The sequence below is a fragment of the Acipenser ruthenus genome, chromosome 54, assembly GCF_902713425.1.
Source record: "Acipenser ruthenus chromosome 54, fAciRut3.2 maternal haplotype, whole genome shotgun sequence".
Lineage (NCBI taxonomy): Eukaryota > Metazoa > Chordata > Actinopteri > Acipenseriformes > Acipenseridae > Acipenser > Acipenser ruthenus.
The window spans coordinates 5807675-5825448 of record NC_081242.1 but is presented as its reverse complement, the minus strand read 5'-3'; the positions used below and the strand labels follow the sequence as shown (position 1 = coordinate 5825448).

The 17774-nt window shown below is 36.8% G+C and overlaps 1 protein-coding gene across 5 annotated transcripts in view; it reads right to left on the bottom strand.

The window, feature by feature from the left end:
- LOC117398178 (heterogeneous nuclear ribonucleoprotein C-like) overlaps window positions 1-11850 on the bottom strand; it is a 31830-nt gene extending 19980 nt beyond the window's left edge. For 2 of the 5 annotated variants that reach the window (XM_033997147.3, XM_033997149.3), the window contains exons 1-2: window positions 11690-11847; window positions 6518-6544 (exon numbers count right to left, since the gene is read on the bottom strand). The gene's annotated coding sequence lies outside the window, so the exon portion shown is untranslated. Of the gene's footprint in view, window positions 1-6517; window positions 6545-11689 lie in introns of all 5 variants that reach the window. The other 3 variants (XM_033997148.3, XM_033997150.3, XM_033997151.3) reach the window with 2 other exon arrangements.
- Window positions 11851-17774: the final 5924 nt, after the last annotated feature.

Sequence of the window (17774 nt, the reverse complement as noted above, 5' to 3'; positions counted from 1 at the left end):
GATTTTGAGAAAAAACATTTTCTGATGTGTGTTATCTGAAGCTTCAGGCCCAACAGCGCTGCAAAACAAAACATAGATAAGCCACTCTGTGTATTTCTGTCGTTGAGCTCTACGCAACTGTTGCTTCACATTCAGTGCCGTACCGTGGCAGAGGCACAGCAGGAACTGTCTTTGGAGGAATTACAAGCATTCATTGCAATTCTGTATGTGCATGGCGCATATGCGCTCAAAAGCATTTATGTGGAGAGCTACTGGTCACAAAAGTGGGGTCTTCCATTCTTCAAGGAAACAATGTCACAGAATCGCTTTTGGGAACTCCTGAGTCATATTTTTTGATTTGAGAACAATAAGAGCAGCCCGACTTATTACATACAAATTTGCCATGGCATCAGAGGTTTGGGGCAGCTTCATCACAAATAGCATTGCCTGCTACAAGTCTGGACCTAACATCACAGTGGATGAGCAGCTGCTTCCCACAAAGGCACGCTGTGGCTGGACACAGTACATGGCCAACAAACCAGACAAGTTTGGCATCAAATTCTGGCTTGCAGCTGACGTGAATTCCAAATACCTTTTCTTTTCTTCTTCTCTCTTTGGCCAGGGAGTGAACAAGGCAAGACTAGAGTTACCAACAACAGCTCAAGCCATGCGAGCACCCCCCCCCCCCCCCCCAGCCACCTACACTCCTCATGCAGAACAACTGTACCACCCCGAGTGTAACAGGTGTAAAAAAATAAATAAATAAATAGCTTATTCTAAGCTCTCTGCACAAATTGTTGACCATCGGGACCCATGCTAAATGAAAGCCAGAGACTATTGCATTTTACAATGCAACAAAGTACGGTGTGGCTATACTGGATCAAATGGCATGGCTGTATTCGGTCAAAGGTGGTACTCGCAGGTGGCCTGTGGCTGTTTTTTTATTTTATAATGGTTTTGGACCTGGCAGCCATCAACGCATTGGTTTTGTACAAGGAGTGCACCGACAACACACTTTCTCAGAAGAACTTCATTTTGCAGCTAGCCCTGGAGCTACAGCAGAAACATTTTGATAAGAGACACGAAAGCTGGCTGGCAAACGCCCCTCAACCTTCAGCCAGCGTTGTGCCCTCTGGCACACAGAATAAGACAATACCAGGTTGCTAAATGCAATAAAAACAGAACTTCTGAGGTCTGCGTCCGTTGTGAAAAGGCAGTCTGCGGCAAATGCACTGGTACAGTTGAAAAGCATGTTTTCTGCATAGACTGTACTTACAAAGCTGTAATAAAACTCTGAACACAGTCTTTGAACTGTTTCACTCAAAGCGCTTTTCAAGTTGCTTAAGTTATATTTGTTTTATGCTATTTTTATAACTAGATATGTTTTAATTTTATATGTGCACACAGCTTTCTACACCTGTTTACACAAGTCTATTGTATAGTTTATTTTATACGTTTCATGTATGTGCTCTTTTTGAAGAGAAATGAAGTTTAATTTCAATGTAAATAGTGTTTCTGAAAATGTTACGTATGATGTTCATAAATAAAAATATTAAAGGTGTATCCGATTTTTTCATATCGAAGCCGTTTTAAAATGAAGCAGCACATTTTGCGGGTGCGGCGGTTGTATGTAGTCCAAAATCTCTGCGGTTCTAGCGTTAACTTCATATTATTATATTTTACAACAATTTACATCAAACACAACATGTCTTCATCCATTAATGCCCATCATTTGCGAAAGCTAACAAAGCACTTAATTGGTAAAATAAGTTAAGAATTTGAAAAAAATAAAATAAAAATCGTTTTCATAGTAGTAATAATTGAAAACAGTCAACTTCAAGAGTCAATTTGCTGTTCCAAATTGAAAAATGTCAAACTCCTACGCACTCACCAGCTGTATTGTTGGCTGATCTATCCGAGTGCCTCTCGCAGCGACACGATCTGGCAAAACTGAGCTACAACAGTATTCCATATTGAAAGTCTTAAAACAGACTGTGTACAATCTACATTAACTCTGACCCTTTTCCAGGGTCATACATCAACACTAATGTGACTTCTACAGTAAGTGGCCACTACAAATTCAAGGTAGTAAGCCATGTATTGCAGGTCTTCTGGCAGACTGCAACCACCAGCCAAAAAGGGAAGCTTCTCCTGATTTCCTGTATTATTTATTTCTTAACAGACACCCTTATCCAGGGCAACTTACAGCTCATGCTAATCTCCTAAGGAAGTGGGAAGGCTTACGTCGGTTTGTGCTAATCTGCAAATAAAATGAATAAATATCCACAACCACTTGGGTATATTAATGTAATTCGTAGACCAAAGTGATTTTCCGTTTCAACATTACTCTTTTCCATTTGATAAGTCATTTCTATTTCATATACCTATTACTTGATATTGATGTACTGTACTTATGCTATGTTGTTCAAGTAAATGCCAATACATATTGTTTGTATGTATTTTAATCAGTTAACAGAAGTAAATAACGCAAGAAATGCAACTTACTGTTAACGTTTACAGGAATTGCAAAAGAAAACTTCTAAAAACTGTAAAATGATTAAATCCTGATGTAACTATCACTATTATCTGCTGTATTATTGAATTGTGGTTTGTCACACTTGAACAAAAATTATTGTATTTCTTGCTGTTCTTGTATTACTTGTATTGTAACACTTGAATGTATTTGTATTTGCTTGCGATTGTAAGTCGCCCTGGATAAGGGCGTCTGCTAAGAAATAAATAATAATAATAATAATAATAAAATAAACTGTTCGAAAATGCAGTTCACAAGCGCATTTATTATTTATTAATAAAATTAATGTACTTTCGCATTCTCTGACTCTGTAGTTAATGTGAAATGGTACCATGGGAAAGTATGTACACTCAATCTTGGAAAACTAAAAATAAACGTAAGGACTGGTTGGTTCCATGAATGTTTAAGAACAAATTGGCAGTTTTTTTTTTCCTTTTTTAAATAAAATGCAAAAGAAAACAATGGAATAGCTGGAGGCAGAAACCAACACAGAGCTTATCTTGTGTCTTAATTTAGAAATCACATTTCTCACTTGGTATTATGGAATCTATATAAATGGGACATTGTTTTTGTGCCCGAAATAAATTTCTCCGTGTTGGTGTCTGGTTCTGTCTTTCCCAACTTTTTTCTGTGTGTAATAAATTATTGCAAAACGATTTTAAACAAATCACAAATGTATATAATTTTTCAGAAACACTGCCCCATCTGAGCAAACTAATACTGAACCCAGTTTAGCAGAAGCAAATGTCTTAAAACCTGACAATGTGACTCAGTTAAGCTAGCAATCATTACACCTCTAAAAGAAATGGAGACAAGCTAACCGTTTGCCCTTTGAAGTAAATAAAAATGTCAATTTTGGGTTGGCATACTTCCCAGAACAGTAAGTTCACAACTATACCTGCACCAGTAGCAAAGAAACATAGAGGTTAAAGCCCAAGAAGTTTCTACATGGGTGAAGAAAGATACTTGGTGGTTGTGCTTTGTGGCAGGCCATGTGATGTTTTAGCTAATATGCAATAAGCATGCTACAAGAAACCTACAAAATAAATTAGAAAAGTTGAAGATTAATGCCACTGAAATGCACATGAATTCAGAACTCCACAAGAGTGCCACACAGACTGAACTTGTTAGTAGTGTATTACACAAGGAATCTGTTAAATGAACTGGCTGTAGATGTGCTCAAAGGATTTTTCAAGCCCCATAACCCCATCTTCTACTAACCTCCTACTTTAAATGAAAATGAAAAAAGACTGACAAACATACAACTATTCCATACTTCACTTGACTACAATGCTCAGTATTGATTTAGCTGAACGATTAAGGAAAATGGCGAGCTGGAAGTTTGAATCACAACCAACTTAAGATTCAGTTTCCACTTTAAATTACTAGGCTTTGCATCAGCCTTTTCAATTTGGCATATATAAAATTAAATTTGAGTGTTGAGCTTTGTCTGTTTGACGGTTATTTTATTTCCAGTGCTGAGCTTTGTTGTTGATGATGTACTGGCTTTCACAATTTAATATTCATTACTCTGACCTCTCATACTGCTGCCCCCCATCTCTCCCCTCCTCGAATGCAGGTTAAATAATATGCACATTAGATAACCACCCACAAACATTCAGTCCATCTGGAGGTGGACCATCATCGAAGGTTGATTTTTGTGACGATGATCTACAGATGCTGTACAGGATATGTAAGGAATCAGTACAGTCATGGAAATACGATCCCCTTGTGTAACAGTCTGAGCCATCCCAGGTTTACTGTGAACTACTGCTATCCCAGTCACAACTCAATTTAACCCATCAATTTTTTTATTATTTATTTTTTAAAATCAGAACACAAGCTCTATGTAATTTAACACATTTTAAATCAATTTCTTCACAGAAATTAAATCCTTTGTTTTGACCTATAAAACTACTGCGTCCCATTTTTAGGACAGTCAAATTAGATCGGTTTGCAAAACCAAAACGCAAGTGTTTAAAAATGTGTGTTTCCATTGAAAACAAAATCAGATTTCTTTAAAAAATACCTTGAACGTGCTTCTCTGGATTGTTTGAAGAAACATCACATCCAGGCCGTCTGATTGGTTGACATGGTTGGTGCCACTTTAAAACATCCAATGCATTGCTCTCCACATAAACTGAATCGAGCATCTTACTCAATATACCTGACCATGAAAATCTTGAATTGCAATTTATTGACTGTGAAAACACACTTTCAGGAGATTAATTTAGTTCAATTCAATCATTATAAATGATGATCTGGACTGAATGCACAAAGGTTACCTCCTAGAGGTACAGCTCAGGTACGACAAATATTGCAAAACCTTTAATGACTTGCTGTCTTAATTCCATCCCCTCCCATGTAGTCTAAAAAGGTCCATATCCATGTGAAAAATTTGTTTCACCACCCCCTCCAAAAAGCATTGGGACTGACGGACCAGTCTCCATTGCCGATCCCCATTTTTATGGCCACCAAGATAGTGAACATTGGCAACCCTAGTCTAAGTGACTTGCTTGCCCATATAAAACAATAGGGACAATCTGTTTAGGTCTACCAAGACATTTGGACCAAATACGCCACCGCTGCCCCAAAACTTCTTGGAGGAGAACATATATCCCTGGAAGCACTGCCTAATTTTTATACCATTCACTTCTTTCCTATGCAACAGATATTACGACCCCATAAGTGACAACCAAAACTAACATACTAGGCAGCTAAAGTATGTGGGGTCACAATACCTGTTGCACAAGAAAATAAATCTAATATAATTGTCTTGACCCCAATAATAACTAACAAACAAAAAGAGACACTGGAAAACTACCTCTACAGCCAAATCATTTAATGTACATGACTAGACAAATTCACTTTCCCAGCGCCAAGACCTGATTTGCACAACTGGAGATTTATTAGTAAAATGATCAGGTGTCAGCAGTAAGACCTGGCTAAATCTCCTCTGAATTGATCAGACTTATTACAGGAACTGTGTCAATGAAGCGTTGGCCTCGTTAGACTGGTAGTTAGTGCTAATTTTGCAAGCCCCCCCCCCCCCCCCCCATGGATTCATAAGAACATACTTAAGAAAATGTAGCACCAGCTGGTGTAATTGTGATATCAATATTTAATATGGATTTTTGTACTGAAATGCATCTTATAATCAATAATTTCTTACAAGTTATTCAAAGCTCAAAGAATTAGCATCCCTACCACAGGGACGGAAATAAGACTCCCATTGCATAGACGTTTGATCCGTTCCTGGTTTTACTATGAGTTTAAGAAGACACACCTGAGCTTGTTACCTACATATGCTGTGGCTAACCAAGCTCATAGTAAAACCTGGAACAGGTGAAACTGCTATGCAATCGAAGAGTCATTTCCAACCCTGTTGCAAGATGTATTCTTATTTTCTGTAGAGACCTGGTTTACCTATAAAAGATGCGTTAAGTGCCATGCCATTTAACTTGAATGCAGTAACTTCCTCTGTTGCAGGAAAGAGTGGTATGGCTTTAATTTTAAAAAGGCAACCGGCAAAAAAAGTGGAGAGAACTATAAGCTACGGGAGAAAGTTATAAATAGGGAGTTAAGAATTATGATTATTGTTGCCCAAGCCTAGCACAACTTAATTATTTTGTAATACAGATCAGAAACTTCTAAAAATCAGGTACAAGTACAGGGAAAGTACATTTGTCCAGTCTTGTTTATGTCTTGATTAAAAACAAGTTACCCCACCCCCCAAAAAAAAAAAAAATTCTGCAGTGGGGAAAGGTCGAGCACAAGCAAAAAGATACAAATCTGGACTGTCTACTTTAAATATTCCTCAAGATGTTTTTAAAAAGGCAAGAGACATTCTTTTCAAAGTTAAAAAATTGTTCAGATTTCTGAAAAGATTAGAATTGGAACCATCACTAAAGGAATTTTGATTTACTTTATAGGAAAAAAAAAAAACACTAAAAAAATTGACATGAAAAATAGAACGGAAAAAAAGTAGAAAAAAAAATGACTTACGGGTCCTGTCGCTGTTCTAAAAAGTCGCTGCAAAAAACAAAACAAAAAAATGAGGGGGAAAAAAAAAAAATTGAATTAGAAAAAGATGTAAACTTTTTAGGAGCCTTAACAGAATGCTGGTCTGTCAGATGCAGATACACAACTAGATTTACAAAAAAATAAAAATAAATAAACCCACATGAAAAAACATTAAAAAAACAGTTTCATTGAATAAGATTATCTGTATTAACTGTCAATTCACCCCCAATGGAAGATTTGCCTGTTGGTCCAGGGACTACAATTTGTCTAATCCTTTTTGTCCTAGATACATATGTCGCTGTAGTGGTATTTAAATAAAAAAAAAAAAAATTATAAAATCTGATCGTTGAAAAAACGCTATCAACCCCTTCCTGCGTATTCCAACGTTGTGAACAGTTCCAAGCACTAGGAATGGAGCCTTACCCTAATTAACAACCACTTCAACAGCTTCAAGTGTACCCAGTAATTAATTTTAAATTGAAGCTCGATGTACAGAAGTATTAGCACACTTAGGGGTGAAAAAATGTACCCTTTCCATCTTGAAATTGTTAAAGATACCTTGGGAAGGTTATTTTGTAAGAAACAACAAAAGGGTAGGAATGAGAACCTGTTTCTGCACAGTGCTTACATTCCAGTCACATCCCTGGACCAACACGCTACTAAAATAAGACATGGCTGTACTCCTGTAGGGCACAATTACATGCATATTTCTAATGTGTCCGACAAGGGTGGTACATTACAATCCAATTATAACTGTAGCACCTAAGATTATTGGTATAAACACTTTGACAAGCAACTCACTTTTTTTTTGTGAAAAACAAGGACAAACAAAGTTGCAAAAAACTTTTGACACCTGGCGGTTTTTGGTTGTATTCATATAGTGCAGAATTCAACGGGCACCCATTATTTAAATTAAACGCACATTTTAAATTGTAATAAAATGATTGGATTAAACCACTTCAATACAGATCCATGTTATGGGAAACTTCTCTTTAATACAGTATAGTAAAAAGTCAGGCGGCTGCAGCATTCTTTAGACGGACCATGCCGCTGTGAAAACAGGGCAAAATAACACAGTACTAGACAATATGAAGACAATTCTACCGTGCAAGTATATCTGGCACTAGTGAGGAGGTGAACATTCTCTTTTGTATTCATGTTTAAATACTTTAAAACTCAAATGTCTTCATTTTGAAAAAGCTGACAAAGTAGAACACCAATTACAGGATTATTCAATTATTAATTTCAAACTTCGTTTGCAGGATATTCTTTTGTTAGTCATTTATAAAAAGTTATAGTAATGCAAAAAGACTGCTTCTAAATTTATTCCAGGCAGTGTTTGTTTAAATATTTGGCCCAGCACTAGCTACTACTGGTGGTTTAACATCTTCCATCTTGTCTGAAGCCCAGGAAAAAAATACAGAAAAACACTGGACAGGTGGGTCAAGTCCCTTCTATTTGTTTTAAGTTTGTATACAAGAATATTGCTACCAGAGATATGCTCCGATAAAATCACAACACACCAAGGTAACTTTCCTGTGTGCACGGAAGTCCCCATTTAACACTGGTCAGTTTTACTGCACAGAACAGTTTTGTTTGTAGATGCCCTTATCCAGCGCAACTTACAATTGTTCCCATTTTATCACATTATTTTTATAAACAATTACCCATTTATACAGTTGGGTTTTTACTGGAGCAATCTAGGTAAAAGTACCTTGCTCAAGGCTACAGCAGCAGTGTCCCCCACCTGGGACTGAACCCACAACCCTGCAGTCAAGAGTCCTAACCACTATTCCACACACTGCTGCCCTATGCCCGAATTATTATTATTGAATCTTATGTAGAGTTACATATTTCCATGGTAGAGGGAACACCTGGGGTGGAAAAAAAAAAAAAAATTTAAATAAAGCTTTAGCAAAAACCATGCGATCAATTACCATTTTATCCGTGGACATCCTTGACACCATATAGGGACAGAAATTGAAGCAGAACAAGGACAAATATTTCACAGTCCAAGGAAATCCTAAAATAACAGCCTTGGTCTACTTTGGCAGTTCCAGAAAGCACTGGCCCTAATAGTTATCTCACTAATGGAAAAACTACAGTATGTTTATTTTCTTTTGACAGTGTGCAGTTTTTTTGTATATTATGAACTGTGTTGCATACTACACAGAGCACATTTTAGCAACACTGGGTTTAACAGGAATTTATGAATATTCGGAATGCTTTAAATTTAGTTAATTGTGCAAGTCTGCCCAAAGATAGTGCCAATTTGTAAACCAGTCTTATAAAAATGATAAAATGTCTAGGTTACATGGTTACCTGTTGAGAGTACCGCAATAAGTGTACACAATTGGGCACAAAAGGAGGAAGGGATGCACTTCCAGTAATACCAATATTCCAGGGTTTTAATACTATTATGCCAAAAAGCCCTTTAACCCCTTAAGGAACACAAGGAATTGAGCAGATGTTCAACAAGTTTCTTCTTAAAACACATTTGAGAGCAACTCAACCATCACGAGGAGGAAACTGACCATTTGGATGACCAGATCCAAGCGGTCAAACCCTATTTTGTGCACCTCATTGCTAAAATAAAATAAATTAAAAGTTAGTATCATTTGTATTTGAGGGACACATTTCCCTTGTACCTTGAATCAGTGGTTTTCAACCCTGGTCCTGAGGATCCCGTCTGCTGGTTCTCATTCCACCTGAACTCTCAATTACTTAACTAGACCATTAACTGAAATGATAATTTGCTTAATTATAAATAATGGTTTTCAGCGCTTAAATAGCTGCAGAGTTAAAGGTACTATAACATGTTATAGCTAACTTGGAATATGCACCTGTTTGAGAGCTGAAAACAATTCAAATGGTCTAAATCAAATGCTCGGATATATTGTGAGAAGTGTTGAATTTAAATCAAGGGATGTAATGTTAAAACTTTACAATGCATTAGTAAGACCTCATCTAGAACATTGTTTTCAGTTCTGGTCGCCTCGTTACAAAAAGGGTATTGCTGCTCTTGAAAGAGTGCAAAGAAGAGCAATCAGAATTATCCCGGGTTTAAAAGGCATGTTGTATGCAGACAGGCTAAAATAATTGAACCTATTTAGTCTTGTACAAAGACGACTATGCGGTGATCTGATTCAAGCATTCAAAATTCTAAAAGGTATTGACAATGTCGACCCAGGGGACTTTTTCGACCTGAAAAAAAGAAACAAGGACCAGGGGTCACAAATGGAGATTGTATAAAGGGGCATTCAGAACAGAAAATAGGAGGCACTTTTTTACACAGAGAATGGAGTCTGGAACCAACTCCCCAATAATGTTGTTGAAACCAACACCCTGGGATCCTTCAAGAAGCTGATTGACGAGATTCTGGGGTCAATATGCTACTAACCAAACTAGCAAGATGGGCCGAATGGCCTCCTCTCATTTGTAAACGTTCTTATTCTTAATTAAGCAAATTCTGTTCAATTCAGGGTCTAGTTAAGTAAATGAGCGCTCAGTTGGAATGAAAACCAGCAGACACAGTGGACCCCAGGACCGGGGTTGAAAACCACTGCCTTACAGGATTAAATTGTAGTCTTCAATAAATCAATATTTACAGTTGCTAGTACTGGAAATGCAGACTATATACATCAGCAATGGTTGGTCAAGAATTTCCCTCAGTAGCACCAAGCCGTGGTCATTATGACCTGGAGTTACACCCTCCGACTATTTTATAAAACCTGACGACAATTAATTTGGCAACTGAAAACTGGTTAATTTTCTGTGCTTGTTTAGTTTCTAGGCTGATATTGCTGTGGCTAAATTAAAAAGCAGGTGCATTTGTGCCCTTTCATATTTTGAAATGTATGGAATTAACTTTAGGGGGTAATAAAAGTAAGCATTGTACTGACCCAAGTTTAGAGAAACGAGCAGTTAAGTGGTTTATAAATACAACCAGTTATATTAACAAATTGCGTCTACAAAATGCATTGACACTAATTCACCTGTAAAAGCAGCATTTTAACAGCAGTGGCCGCGACATTTCTACCGTGTGATGCTATAACTATTGTAGATTTTATTATATATATATATATATATATATATATATATATATATATATATATAGATACACACACACTTGCCAGGACACAATGACGGATTTATTTGTACTATGTATTGCGGCTGCAGATGTACGTTTTCTTAATTATGCGACACATCACTTACTACATTGGTTTAACATTACTGCTAAAAAAAAAAAAAAAAAAAAAGTTGTATAATAGCAACCAGTACATCATTCATTAGTAAAATATCGTCCCGATTCAATTAGGACTGTGCATAATTTTTAACTACCGAGGGGGTAAAACATGGCTGGCTACAATAAATGCATTTTTGGGTGTTTTTTTTTGTTTGTTTGTTTTTTTTAAGTCATTGTGCACTCAATTAAAATTACTTGAAATGCGATCCTTGCAAATGGATTACACAACCAGAATGGGCCTAGGATTGTGTACAGGTCGTTCGATTACATTTCGGTAACTGTTAACTGTATACACTTATAATATTAACCGTATGTATTTAATGAGCAATAATATTTGTAAAACACATGTTTAATTTACAGTTATTACAGTTACTTTCACTGTCATTTAAAAAAAAAAAAACACAAAAAAAAACGTTCGTATATTGAAGCCTGTTTGGTCTTTGGAAGAAAAGTGTCTGGCCTAATACAGCAGAAAAAAAACATCCTTCACATAACCGGCACAATATAATGAACGTTTTAAAACGTCTGCATCAAAATATCCACCCTTCTCGACACACACAAAACAAGTTAACCGTATCCAAAAATAGAAACTCCTTTCAATTCACAAATGTCAGTCAAAAATGCAATTCACGTCAGCTTTTTTTTTCCCTAAAAATTAAGTGTGGTTGCTCAAAAATAAGTTATGAAAAACACCGTTCATCAGTTAAAAAAAAAAGAAAAAACCAAAAAAAAAAAAAAAAAAAAAAGCAAGTTAAAAAATACTGGTCACATGTAGATGCTGTAATTTTTTTTTTTTAAAAGCAGTAGGTACCCGTATCCTTCACATGCAAAAAATACGTAAAAAATATATCCAAAATATTTCACATTTAAAAAATAAAGCTATATGGTTTCCAACTCAAAATACTCACCAGGAGTTTATAAATAAAAAATAATACTACAATTCGCTATGTTATTTCGCTTTTTCTGTTAAATCGGACTGAATTTCTCTACGCCTCTAAGTCGCTCGCCTCAGACTTTCTTCACGAAATGGCGGCTGTGATGTGAAAACTGATACCTCGTCCTCGCTGTGCAACCCTAATGATTGGTCACAGAAACACCCCACCCACCAAGATCATCTTTATCACCTATTGGTTAAAAAAAACGCGTTTTTCTTTATAGATTCCTCGCTTCTAAATTCTTAACTTACTTATTGGTGAAGTCCCTTGTCCATCAAATAAAACTCAAAATGTTATTGGTGAGTTATTTTGAAGCAAAATTATAAGCATTTCCACGCCCCTAATTATATTATTAAAAGCCTATTGGTTGGAGCTACTGTCCATCATATGGTCTGAATTTTCCAGAAAAAAGTCTAATCTTGAAGTCACAGCGGTTAACCAATGCCCGCCCCAGTTGTTTAAATATTTTAATATAATTTGTTTAGTTAAGGCTGCCAGTGTCACCCTAGTGTGAAAGACGCTTATTGAAAGTATAGTCTTTATTCATTTTGTCCCATGGCTGTAGTTTCATTTGTCACATCGCGTCTGGTGAAGCAGAAGAATGAAAAAATAATACTTGCATTTGAAAAAAAAAAAAAAAAACTTACAGAGCTTTATGACAAAGGCCATCACAATTATAAAGATAACGATTTTAAATGCAATATATGGGATTCCATTTCGAAGGAAACTGGATAAACTATGAGATATTTGCTTTTTCCTGTCCTTGTTTTGGACTTCTGCATGGTTGTGGCAGTACTGAGTACTTTGACAAACAGACATGTTTTTCAAAATAGTTTTGGAACCGGAATTTGATTAAAAATACCCGCTTGTACATCATTATTTTTTTACTGAACACATTTGCAAGGGAAGCTGTTCATCATTGGTCAGTTAGTTGACGCGGGACAAAATCGCAAAAATAGACACCAGTCCTATTTTATCTTTATCGCTTCAGTGTCGCCCTTCGCATCGCAGACAGTGTGAACGACTCGTATCAAAAATACATGTGTTATTTATTTATTTATTTATTTATTTATTTATTTATTTATTTATTTATTTTGTCGTGGTGCGGTGTGTCGTACGAGACATTCGCTTGTCGCATCGCATCCGGTGTGTAGAGGCCTTTAGACTCAAAGCAGAGAGACACACGTTTTCACATCACATACGAACAATAACAACATTAAGTAAAAAAATAAATTAAACAGAAACGTCACACAAACAAAAATATTCAACAATAAAAACAACCTCTTATTTTAGTGGTAACATTTGTGGGAATGATGACAAAGAATTTTCATGAAAATATAAAACTTTAGTAATAATACTATCTATAATTTAACTATTATTATTATTATTATTATTATTATTTATTTCTTAGCAGACGCCCTTATCCAGGGCGACTTACAATCGTAAGCAAATACATTTCAAGTGTTACAATACAAGTAATACAATGAGAGCAAGAAATACAATAACTTTTGTTCAAGTGTGACAAACCACAATTCAATAATACAGCAGATAAGTGATAGTTACATCAGGATATGATTAAATAGTGATAGTTACATCAGGATGTGATTAAATACAAAGTACTACAGGTTAAACACTTGGCAGATTACAGTATTCTGAATTACAGGATTAAATGCAGTAAAATAGGGGGCAGATAAGAGCAAAATAAAGCACATTTACATGAAGGGTGATAGTGTCCCAGGATACAAACAGAGGAGTTCTACAGGTGCTGTTTGAAGAGGTGAGTCTTAAGGAGGCGCCGGAATGTGGTCAGGGACTGGGCAGTCCTGACATCTGTAGGAAGGTCATTCCACCACTGGGGGCTCTGGAGGCAGGGGAGCGTAGCGGAGGTAGAGCCAGTCTTCTAGTGCAGGCGGAGCGGAGAGGTCGAGTGGGGGTGTAGGGAGAGATGAGGGTCTGGAGGTAGCTGGGTGCAGTCTGGTCAAGGCATCTGTAGGCTAGTACAAGAGTCTTGAACTGGATGCGAGCGGTGATCGGGAGCCAGTGGAGCGAGCGGAGTAGTGGAGTAGCGTGGGCGAAGCGAGGCAGAGAGAACACCAGGCGGGCAGCAGAGTTCTGGATGAGCTGGAGCGGACGGGTGGCGGACGCAGGGAGGCCAGCCAGGAGGGAGTTGCAGTAGTCTAGGCGGGAGAGTACCAGGGCCTGGACCAGGAGCTGGGTAGCATAGTTGGTGAGGAAGGGTCGGATTCTTCGGATGTTGCTCAGGAAGAATCGGCAAGAATCGGCAACTACTACTAAGAAGAAGAAGAAGAAGAAGAAGAAGAAGAAGAATACAGCCAAAATTCTGTCCACAATTTTGTATACATTATCCATACCTGTCAAGGTCACAGGACTAGCTATGAGCAGGGCCGGCATAACCATATAGGCAGAACAGGCGGCAAATTGAAGGAGGCGGCAAAAACAGTTTACCATGGCTTGCCATGTGCTCAGAATAAATATCTAATATGTTTTGTGTCCAGTATTTATGCTTGAACACAACATTCACAACGTATCTGCAAATTGAACTCTGTAAAGCATGTGTGTGAGGTGTCGAGTATATTACATTATATCATAGGTCATCAGCTCAAATTTCAAATCAATACAAGAAAAGAAAACAACAGCACTGGTTCATTTAAAATGACAGAATTTGCCACTTGAATTAAGAACCCATCAATGAATGGAGTGGACATGCAATCATATGCTGACAATCACAAACTGCACTCTTTCACATCCCCCACACAGTGATCTCACACGTCAGTTTGATTTTGCGGATGTACAATGACTTTCGTGGGTCTGCGGGTTTTAATGTCAATTTGTGGATCTGACCCATGGAATGCGGGTCACTTGTGTGGTCTGTTGTTTTAACCTGTGTTATAGTTGTTAGTTTTCTCTACATTGTCTACTTTGGTGGATCACTCACAAGCTGCTTATTCATAGTGTGATCTGTAGATTCCCTGTGACATCGTTTGTTCCTTGAAAAGATCTGCTTTCAAGATGTTTGTTTGCATCGCAGGCTAATATTTTTTTCCCGCTGTAGTGTCAGAAAGTGGTACATCGTCAGAATGTAGTACGCATACCCGATTAACGTCAGAAAATGGTACGCTGGGCAAAATCTGGTTGCAAACGAGTCAGAAGTCTGGTGAAATGTACTAGACAAGCGCAATACTATTTGCGACTTTTTAGGGAATGCTTTGCGGCTGCAGTTTCTGTTTGCGTTCAAGCATAGATGAATATGTAATTCTGGGCGTTCCTGCATGAATTCACAAAAAGGGGGTGGAGACAGTGCAAATAAGAGTTCTCAAATATTATAATGAGATGTAAGAAAGCTACAGGCAATTGCGACACTTACAATTGCATCAATTTGTTAAGAACTTTTGAAAGTATGTTTTAAAAACCTAACTGTATAAATGGGTAATTGTATGTAAAAAGAATGTGTAAAAAATAATGTAATTGTATGTAAAAAGAATGTGTAAAAAATTATGTAATTTTAAGTAAAAATAATGTGATATCTTGTAACAATTGTAAGTCGCCCTGGATAAGGACGTCTGCTAAGAAATACATAATAATAATAATAATAATAATAATAATAATAATAATAATAATAATAATAATAATAATAATAATACTCATGATAATACAGATTAGTGGTATAATTATTATTATTATTATTATTTATTTCTTAGCAGACGCCCTTATCCAGGGCGACTTACAATTGTTAGAAGATATCATATTATTTTTACATACAATTACCCATTTATACAGTTGGGTTTTTACTGGAGCAATCTAGGTAAAGTACCTTGCTCAAGGGTACAACAGCAGTGTCCCCACCAGGGATTGAACCTACGACCCTCCGGTCAAGAGTCCAGAGCCCTACAACATTTGTTGCTGGTTCCTTGAAATTTGAGAGAGTCGGCACCTATTCACGATATTTAAATAAATAATTCAAAATTAACACATTACTCAAAGTGGTATTTAGTACGCTGTTTTGTGAGCCCCTGAAAAAGGCTCCTGCAAGACAGGTTTCAGCCAATCACAGTCCATCACAATGGACACACATGACATCACACGTGTGAAACCGAGCCCCTTTTTACTCATTCTCAATATTGTTACTGTTGATGTCTCCCTATCTAACCAATCGCTATAAACTCAGGCGTTCGATTTCTCAACCCTCCAACAGCAAAGTGGGGAACAGTGATGAGGAAGCTTGTGACAGCTGGTAAAGAGAATAGGTAACTGCTTTCAAATCATTACCTGGCAGCGTGTTGTTTTTAAAGGGATCGTTCGCTAATACTTCATTTCTTACCTATTCCACATAGGTTCCTGCTCTATCATTGTCTACTGTTGATTTTGCCTAGATCGATATTTATCAGTGTTCATTATTATATGTCCACTAATATATATTTAATAATAATGTTTTGATTAAGATGAGAAAAGAAAGAAAATAATGAGTTGTTTTGATCTGCTATAATTACACCGATGTGGATTTTTTAAATTCTGAGTGCGTCAGTGAATTGAAGGAATATCTGACATCCCTAATCTCACCTAATGCTTTCCCTGAAAAATGTGCTTGGTTGTGCACCATTGCAACTCTGGCGATGCTTCCATCTACAGTGGTAGCTCTGGTGTTGCAGCACCATTTTGAAATGTCTCAGTATAACGCTGTCGTATCAACATGCTGTTATTGAATTGTTTATTTTAAAGGTGTGTCACTGAGTTTACAAACACACGCAAGAATGCTTCTTCAGTTGTCCTGAAGTTCACAGTTCTAATTCTATGGATACAGTCTATGATGTCATAGTGAGCCATGCTTCTATGAGTGGAATGAAATGACATCACAGTGCAAGTTATAACCTTTTGAAACCTGATTGGCTGAGCTCTTGAAGACTTTATTATTGTTCTTTCTTTCTTTTTTATGTAAGACATTTTAAAAGAAAAAAAATCAGCTCTGTTTAAATACTTACTGGTACCTTATGGTTTCATTTACATAACATTAATGCCACAGGAGTGAATCCTTTTATCATTTTATGTGCTATCAGCCTCTCTGGTGATATTATTAAGCTGAGTATTAACCGAACAAGGCTTGGCTAAGTTGGTCTATCCGAATGCTTTATAACTATTTCTAGTCTTTTTGATCCAAACATTAACTTTGCAGCAATTACATTTTGTGAACAGTTACATTCCTGTTCATTTTCATTTAGATGTGCTGATTTCCGCAGCGATATAAGAAATTTCACTAACAACCCTTGGTCTAGGGACTATCTTTGCAAGAAGCATATATCAATATATCATACAAAAGAAAAATAGGGTAAAAAAGTGCACAACCTCCCAATGTTTCAGTATGTCTAACATACCAAAGTGTGTTTGAAAACAAACAGTGGAGGGGCTTATAGGCTTTTGATGCCATGATAACAACACTCACTATTTCTGTTTAAATCAATGAATGCGTTTGTGATGTCATTTATTACACAGTTAATGATCTACTATTCCTTTCTTGAACCCTAACCCTGACCTATATATGTAAGTACACAATTGTATCAGAAAAGGGTTATGGTTAGAGTCAGATTTAGGATTAGGGTTTTGGGTTATATCGTGCAAAAAAATGTACACATTAAGGACATTGTATCGATGCATAATAACATAGTAATTATGTGTAAGTGCACATGTATTTACTAAGTAATTACTATGTAAATACATAGTAATTAGAGACACAATGTAAGGTGTTACCCTATTATTTTCTATCAGGTTTCGGACATCGGTTACCTGTAAGTCTCAACCAATCATCAAGCAGGAGACAACAGACACTGCGGATGAGGGGGGTGTCCAGAAGCCCAGTCACCAGATTTTGAGACGAAATCAATGCAAGAGTCGACCCGTTATCAAGGTGATTTCCCAGGTAAAGAAATACTGAACTCAAGGATGGATTATTCAATCTGGTTTTCTTTGACAGATTTTTTATTTCAATTTCACTTTGTATTTGTTATTTTTATTTAGCCTGCCCAAGTATTTCCTCCCCTGATTTTCT